Consider the following 8,957-nt stretch of genomic DNA (forward strand, 5'->3'; position numbering starts at 1 on the left):
TTTCAAACACTTCATTTAAACTTTATGCCATGAGAAGATGTGAACTCCCACTTCCTTCAGCTCTGCAAGGAAAAAAAAAAAAAAGAAAAAATGACTGTGGCTGTTGTGTTTGGAAGTGGAAGTGTATGTGCACTTACAGGAGGGGTTTGCAGAGGAACAGAATTTGTTTCACTGCGTGGCTGGGGGAAGAAAATACTTGAGAAGTGTTCCAGTCCTAATTTAACATGTGCTGCAGTGGATGACTGCAGCACTGCCAAGAGAGGAAATAGAACAAGATGTGGTGTAGAGCAAGATAGCATTTCCAGAAATGAAGAGCTGTTTCTTCTGGAGCTTGCTGGTGGGCTGTGGTTCTCCACTGGAGTAAGAAGCACTGAAATTAAATTCATGTTTTGTGCGCAGTGCTGAGGTGGTGAGCAGTGCTGCTACAGAGAATGGAGGTGCAGAATAAATCCAGAGTTTAATGTGAGTGTTCTTGTGGACTTCACCAGCTCTGGGATTTCACCTGGCCTCTCTGAGGACCCTGTGATGATCCTGGTAGTGCTCTGAAGGGCTGGAAGATGTGTTGTGGCAGAGATGTGTGTCCTGCTTCTGGGGTGTAAGGTCCTGGCTTGGCACTCAGACACAGCTCTGCTGGCTTTCAGTTGTTCTCCCTGGCCGTGGTAGATTCAATGGAGTTTGTTTAATGCAGGCATTTCATTCCCATCCTGCTTTTCTGCCTTACTGTAACTTGCTAAGGAGTTTGCTTAACCATTTGACAAGAAAAGATCAAATAAGGAAAGACAGTCACTCCCCAACACCACCTCTGGTTTTGGCTAGCTGATTATTTTACTTCTTTCTTTACTCTTTAGCAAATGCTGGAAAAATAATTTTTACAGATCTCTTTTATTTCTTTTTCCCCAGTTCTAAGAATTCTTGTGATTAGCCAATGGTGGTTTGTTCTTCAAACTATGCTATGTGTTATAAATGAGCTTTTATTTTAAAATATTTTTGCAGCAATAAGTTGGGGGTGGAAAAAGTGCCTTTGTTTGCCTAATGATGTTGGCTTTATGGATCCATAGAACATCAGTGCCTTAATTACTACAAATGGATAATAAACACTTTCCTGGATATGAGAATGGGAGAGACACAGTGTGACTGTCATTAGGAACAATTGGATTTTCTTGTGATAAGTTGGTAAAAAATGTAAATACTACAAATAACCGCCTGAGGGCTTGTTTAGATAACGGTGCCAGGAACCAGGCAGCAAAACTGGGTTTTACAGAAATTGCTTCCTCTGTTGGAGCTGAATACAGAACAAGCTGAATGCACATTCTCACATAAGCTGCAATATTTTTCAGTTTCTTTGTGACCACTTTGCATTAAGGTATCTGGCACATGGTTTCCTTGAATTGCTGAAAAGACCTGAATATGGCAAAGGAGAGGTTAGGATTATTGAATATTGGCAAAGGAGTGGTTAGGATTATTGAATATTGGCAAAGGAGTGGTTAGGATTGTTGAATATTGGAAAAGGAGAGGTTAGGATTATTGGATATTGGCAAAGGAGTGGTTAGGATTATTGGATATTGGCAAAGGAGTGGTCAGGATTAAATTTTTTGGTGAAACCATCACAGGGCTGTTGAAATCACTGCACTGCCCTTGGATTCCCCATCCATCCATGGAAATTTCCACCTTGCTGGAGCCCCTGGGAGCTGCCAGACCACACAGGGGAGAGGGAGCAAGGCAGGGCAGAGCTGGGGCCAAAAGCCTGGCAGGGGTCTGGGGGTGTTGGCTCTGACACCCCAAGGTGGGAGCACTGCCCAAGCTGGTCCTGCTGTCCAAGGGACATTTTGTAGGGAGCTGCCACACCATGAGCTGAGGAGGAGGAGGAACAAGATAAATTAGCTGTGCCATCCTTTACAGGGGAGGTTTTATGATGTATTCTCCCCTGCCATGGACTCCCATCATACCTACCCCTTAAAATGAAGGCTGGTGAATAATGGCTTGGGCAGGCAATAAATACATAATGCAATGCCACCTCTGAACCTTGTAGCTTGTGTGTAGGTCAAAGATTATATGGGTTGTAATCATGATTTATGCCTTCAGTCTCTTGATATTTTTGAGACCATCTTTGCTTGTCTGCTGGTATGACTTTAATTATTTAATTATTCTATTTTAGGAGGCCACTGTGCTCCTTCTGATACTGCTACAAAGTACACTTTTTATTTTTCTGAATATGAAATAACTCAAGCTTTGCGTTCAGTGTACAAAACCTTGTGTTTGTTAAGACAAGCATATTCAGAAAAATGTCAATAAGTACATCATGCAGATGTCTAGATTCAAGTTTAACAATATGTAAAAAAGAGAACTTGATTTATTACTAGTACCAGGGTTAGCAATTGCCTGTCTCTGAGCAAATAATGTAAACTTCCTAATTGTTGCAGAACAGTAAATACACAAAGACATCTAGACAACTTCTGTAATAATTAATCTCTCAGTGGTTGATTTGAAATTTTTAAACTGATGAATGATGGCTTGATCTCAAAGCTTCCCAGATTAATGCTGTTTGATGATACAGGTGCATCAATCAACCCTTAAGCAGAACTTGACAAAATAATGTGATAGAGATGTTTTCACATCTCTCCTGACCCTGTTTCTGAGGTCTGGGCTCACCTGGCTGTTTTTGCTTCCTGGTGACATGACAGCCAATATTGACATGCAGCTCCACTCTTTGCTCTTCTGGCTGTTCAGCCTGCAGGATCTCTGCAGCAGATGAATGGAACTTGCTCCCAGCCCTGCAGGGGAAGCTGCTCACTCAAAGCTGTCTCTCATTCCCACCTCTCAGGCTGAGCTGCTGTGATGTGTGAGCACCTTGAGTCTGCTGCAAAGCAGCTCCCACCCTCCATTGAACACCTGGCTGGACTGTGCTCCTTCCCTGCTCCTTCCCTGTGCCCTGGTGGTGGAAGTTTCCTGTTCTGTGGAGCAGTGGGTGCTCCTGACTCACCCCACTCCTTGGAGGATCCCTCAGTGTGCAGCTTTCATTGCATGCATTGTGCTGTACTTGGCAGACTCGTTTTGTGCTCCCTGAGGATGCTGGAGTATTTTTCTCCTGGAAGAGGTTGGCTTTATGCTGTCTATGCTCAAACTGTGATGCAGCAGCCAAAGAATCACTGCATTCCTTCTCCTGTGGCATGCTCTGGGTGCTTTGTCACCTGAGGGCAGTGGCTGATGTGATCCTTTCCCTCCTTGCCTGCTTGTGGTGTGTTATGGACACCTCAGGAGGCTTTGCTGTGCTCCTTGGCAGGCTGGAGGATGGAGGAGGATGCTGGCAGTGGGAGGGATGGTGCAGTGTGTGCAGCCTGGGTGCTTCAGCCAGGCTGGGAGGATGTTGGCACGCCATATCCTCAGTGCCAACTCCGTTTTAAAATCTGCTGCTGCTAAAACACACCACCAAAAGATTCCAAAGCCATACTGCTCTCTGCCAGCACTGATATTTTAGCCCACTATTAGCTATACTAATGTGTTTTCAGTTTGTGTTTCAGTTCTAATGGTCTGGATAATCCCATTAACTGTCCAGGAGCTGAGCACGGCCCATCAGGAGGAAACCTCGGGACTGCAGCACTCAAATGTAAGTGCTCCTGAACATATACAGTTAACAATCAAGTGTAATTGCAAGGAATAGTGCTTGGAATAGATGACTGCACTCCAGCCCCAGGGCATTGTGGCAGATGCAACATAAGGTTTAATAAACTAGGTCCCTGTTGCCACTATTACTATATAAGAGTAATAATAGCAGGGAGAGTGAAAACATCCATCAAAAGCTGACAAATCTGACACAGATTATACATATGCACATGCACAAACTAAAGATGCCATTTAAATCTGATGGAACTGCTAATAAAAAATCGTTGATGGTCTTAATGAAACATCATTTTGTGCTTATTACTCCTTTCACGTGAGGTTATTTTTGTGGAAACAATTATTTGAGTGTTGGAAAAAGGTGTTTGTAATTACCAAAGTAAAGAGCAATATGTTGCCTGATAAATCATAGACACAAGAACTCTACTCTGGGAGCACCTTGTAGTTAAAGTCAAAACTAGAAGCATGGTGGATATATATACACACTTATTTTTAACACAGAGGCTGTGTCTTTCTTGTTGTGTATTCCACCAGGAAACCCTGCTAGACAAATGACTTATTTCAGTTTGTGGGTGGCCTCGTTGCAGATGGGCTTTTTTAAGACCCAGAAAAACAGCATGTGTGTGATTATACTGAATTTGTGTGTGGGTAGGTTTCTTTTTTAAACAATGTCCCAGCAGAAGTAGCAGGGAGGACACTCCTTTGAGCTGATCCAGCCACTGCTGCTGCTGCCATGAGTGTCCCACTCAGGAGGTGATGTCTTTGTTGGAGCTGGCAGTGGCACCTGCAGGACACAGTTCTGACATGATTTTGGCAGTACCTGGTTATTGTAATTGTAGGATGCCCCTGATGAAGGAAATGATTGGTATCTGACTCGAAGGTTTTAGAATTTGAACACATTTTATTAAAACTGTATTATATTACATTACACTATATTAAAGAGAGATACTATACTATAAAAATACTAAAGAATAGTAAAAGATACTTAAGAAAACTCGAGACTGTCTCCTAACAGTCAGGACACAGTTTTGACTGATTGGTCAAGGAAACAAAACAGTTTTCAGCAGAATCTAATTACCAAATTCCTTCAGGTGGGCAAATTTCTTAACACATTCCACATGTGCACAAACACAGGCGCAGTAAATGAGATAAGAATTGTTCTGATTATTCTTTTCTCTGCTTCTCTCACAGCTTCTCTCTGTTCAGAGGGCATGTGAGGGCCAGGTCATCCTTCCTCCTCCTCTGCTATGAAGTGTTCTGAGATCCATTGGTGAAAATCATTGTGGGTGTGAGTGGGCTGGGGGAAAACTGTTCCTATAACCCAATTTTTATGGCAAGACTCCGTGCCAGTGTCCTGTTTAAACAAGAGCAAGCTGCAGGTCCCAAATGAACCTGGAATGGCAGAGTCAATGACAGCCAGGTCCGTGGCTCAGCTGTGTGCCTGCAGCCATTCTCCACCTGTGTTTGCTCCTCACTCACACATCTGTGGAGCTCAGCCTCCAGATCAACGCTGCTGCCTGGAATTTGGGAGGGTGAGGTGAAATGCAAGCCCTGGGAGCTGCTCAGGAGCTGTGTGCCCTCCCCAGGGCTGGAGGCAGATGCCTGCAGCTGCAGTCCCAGCCTGGGAGGGAAATGTGCTGCCAGCTTTGGGTGTGCAGCCTTTCCTCCCTGTGTCAGATGGATCCCTGCTCGCTGCAGCTCACCTGGGATGCTCTGGGGCTGTGCAGGAGGAGAGGGGCTCCCTCCCACCAGGCAGAGTCTCAGATCCACTAGAAATCCTATTTATCCCTATTTTATGGTTTGGTAAAGTATTTTTTTTCTCGTGCTCTCTGGCAGTCACAGAGCCTGCTTGCTTAGGGGCTTCCTCCTGTGAGATCCATCAGGTCAGAGCAGGTCTGAACATTTCCTGCTGGTGCTACTGGCACGTCCAAGGAAGTGCAAGCTGAGATCCTGATTTGGGTTTTCTTTGGAGGCTGTTGCTGGAAAAAATGCACTTGTTTTCAAGCAAACATCCTATTTGCATTCAAATGCAAGTGCTAACAATTGTGTGAACCTGTTGCAGGTGCCGAAATGCGGCACCTGCTCCGGGGGGTTAATAACACCAGTAAAAGAAAACGTAGCATCAGGCTTTCTTAATGTGACCTCGGAGACGGGGTTTGCTGCTCTGGAAATGTGTGCTAATGAGAGAGCTGTTCAATGAACCTCCGCTTTTCTACTGCACAGAATGTGTGACTCTTGGAGCACTGAGTTTTTGGCTTTCCAAGTGAATCCCTTGCAGGATGTCAGTGTTGTACATTCCTGTGGGGAGAGTCAGGCAGAGACACTCTCCACTCTTGTTTCTGCATAAAACTGTTCAGGGCTCCTATTCCGAGAGAATTTGGAAGCCTGGGTTTGTCTTTGAGTCTTCTTTTGTGCTCACCAAGCCCAAGGAACTATGTGGAAATGTTTATTAATTGTTATTATAGTTGAAAAAAAAATTATGGCAGGACCTGAATTATATAAAGGTGCTTTCCAATTCAGAAAGGTGATGTATAGGCCACAGCAGAGATCCTGCTTGTTGAAGTTAATGTTATTTAATTGTATTCTTTGTGTATCTTATTAGACTTATTTGTGGCCAATGACCAATAAAAACACCACTGGATTTTGCTGCTTTTTTCCCAAATGTGTGATATATTCACATTTTCCAAAGAGGAGGGGTTTGTTTGCATGGTTGTGCAGCAAGAGCTGATATATTAAACATTTTCCCAAAGGATACCAGTGGTCTTTAATTAACTTTTTTCCCATAGGCCTATAATACAGAATTATACAATATTTGGTCAGTACCCTGCTCTCCTACTCCTGGGTAGGACTTATTGGCTCTCATTTCCTGGGGGAGCATTATGAGTGCAGACAGGAAGAATGCATCAAATGAAAAGTTAATTGTGTTTAAGCTGTGGGTGAGAGGGAAACAGGCTTGAGACTTCTGTTCTATTGTGCCTCTACAATAAGAAAAGCTAAATATACATTTTCCTAGGCCACCAACCCAGGAAAGCAGGGGGAAATTAGCTCAGTCACAGAAAGGACAAAATATAAAAGATGCAGGCAGCCACAGGAAACTTCCTACTTCAGTCTGAAAGCTGGTGACAGGATGGTAGAGGTAAGAATTCATTCATGGGGATCGCTTCCTGAGGAAGGAGAAAATCAAAATCCTGTCTGCTTCCCAAAGGCTGCTCTGATTTTTGCTGTCATCCCAACCCCACACAACAGCCAGGGCTGGGACAGAGGAGCTCATCCCTTTACGGGCTCCTGATAAATCATGACAGAGTGTTTGATGCCAGGCTGTGGGCAGGGTCGTGCCCAAGCCCTGCTGGCAGGGATTTTAGGGGGAAGCCAAATGGGGCAGATCTGAGATGGGATTTTGGCACTTGGAGCAGCTCCGGCCCCAGCTCGCAGCTTCCTCCTGCAAAATCTGTTTTGTGCAAGGACATCAGCTCCCAGGGGGGTGATAGCATGAGAAATAGCAGCTGTTTCAGAGCAGGATTTCCAATATCCTCCTCACTGGAGATGTCCCTATTGCTTATAAGACATTTTCATTGGAAAAGCTCCAACTGTCAGCAGCAATTTACCCGAGGAGGGTCTGTTATTTTCTGCTCTAATCTGGTTAATGGGGCTTTGTGGAAACAGGTCCTCAGATGTTTCCACAATCACTGCTCTCAGTGAGACAGTTCTAGATTTTAATTTTTTTGGGAGGGTTTAAAGTTTTTGTGTCAACTAAAATTTGGTGAAAATTGCTGCATCAGAAAGGTGGCTTCTGCCTTAGTTCTCCTTAGAGAGTTTTACCTCACACTGGATTTTCGGCTGTAATCCAGATTTCTTTGCTACTTGACTGAAGTTTACTCAAATTCATAAACCAGAGGATTGTCTTGCCTGTGCCTTTATCAAAAATTGGTTTAGAATTTATCACAAGCTGTGCTGGTCCTATTTCAGGTTTGAATGGTAGAGGACAACCCTAGAGACAGAATTTTGTGAACTTCTGGGGAATGGGACATGGGGGAGGTGGGGGAAGACAGACAAAAACACACCTGTGATGATTGTCCAGGAATTTGATTTGGATATTTTCTGTCTTTAGAGTGCACAGACCAGCATTCATTGAGTGAGAACAGCTCAGGACCCTTCCCAACAGCGAGCATGTGTGTTCTTGTAAATCAAAATTAACTGGTGTGCTGGGATCTAATGTGCCAACTGCACATGGCAAGTGACAACACCACTGTGGCTTTATTGCTTGGATGCTTGTAACCTCTAGAGATCTTAATTAAGGTTTCATTGCGCTGTTCATGCACTTAATTAAAAAAATCAGTTCAGTCTAGTGTCCTGATTCTGCAGATACCTGCATGTTCTTACCTTTGTAATGAGAGATTTTGCCGGAAATATTAATAAAATTCATAATATTTTAAGATAATAATGAACAAACCAAGCAGGCTGAGTACTTATATATGCCCCAAGGTTGTTGCTATCAGGCTGATACTGATGATAATGTTTTAAGAAAGCTGGATTATCAGTAAATATGTGCTCAGTTGTCACAGCACAATCAGAGGAGCTGCACCCTGGGCTCCACATTCATATCCAGGTGCACCCATCACTTTGGATTTTCCTCTCAATGTGATGTGACAGACTGTGACTGACACTGGGTAACAGTGAAAGTGATCATTGCCCAGGAACCTTGATTGGCAACCCAGGGAAATAAAAGTAATTTTCTGAAAGAAGCCTGGTGGAAGAATCTTAAAATAATAAAAAAGGTGTGGGGGGAGAGTATTTAGCTTTTAATAGAAAGGAATTCCTACAAGAATCAGACTTTTTAAAAGAATATGTAGATTAAGTGCTAAAATGCATTGAATCCTCTGTCTCCTCTAGCACCCTGGTTTTATTCAGATTGCAGGCACACAGATGCTGCTGTGCCTGGCTTTAGCTGCTATGTCCATAACACTAAAACAAGATGATTAGATTGAAGCTGTTTGTACAGAACACATTTAAATTAATTTAGAAATGGTGGTTTTCATTGAGATGGACAAAGTTAATAGTTTTCTTGGATATTTGTTGTGTGATGGGCTTTTCTCTGCTGTTGGGCATTATGCAAACTCCCATTTTAAACAATTTCTTTGCATGCTGTTTTTTCCCTGTAGCCTAAACAAGAACATAAAATTGCTGCTACGCTTCTAATCCTGGTGACAACACGTTATAAAAAATATCTCCTCATCTCAGACATCATTAAGTGTGATTAAAACAACTGGCAGTGGTTTGATGAGCAGCTATAAAGGGGTGTGTTTAACTGCCTTCTCAACCTTTCCTTCTTCTAACAGGACACT

The 8,957-nt window shown here is 43.3% G+C and overlaps 1 long non-coding RNA gene across 1 annotated transcript; it reads right to left on the reverse strand.

The window, feature by feature from the left end:
- Positions 1-3,095, reverse strand: LOC135308120 (uncharacterized). The gene is made up of 3 exons (XR_010368650.1): positions 2,981-3,095; positions 2,650-2,771; positions 1-62 (listed from the first exon to the last, which is right to left on the reverse strand). It is a non-coding gene; the product is annotated as an uncharacterized LOC135308120 (long non-coding RNA).
- Between the last annotated feature and the right edge of the window lie 5,862 nt (positions 3,096-8,957).

This window comes from Passer domesticus, chromosome 9 (genome assembly GCF_036417665.1).
Source record: "Passer domesticus isolate bPasDom1 chromosome 9, bPasDom1.hap1, whole genome shotgun sequence".
NCBI lineage: Eukaryota > Metazoa > Chordata > Aves > Passeriformes > Passeridae > Passer > Passer domesticus.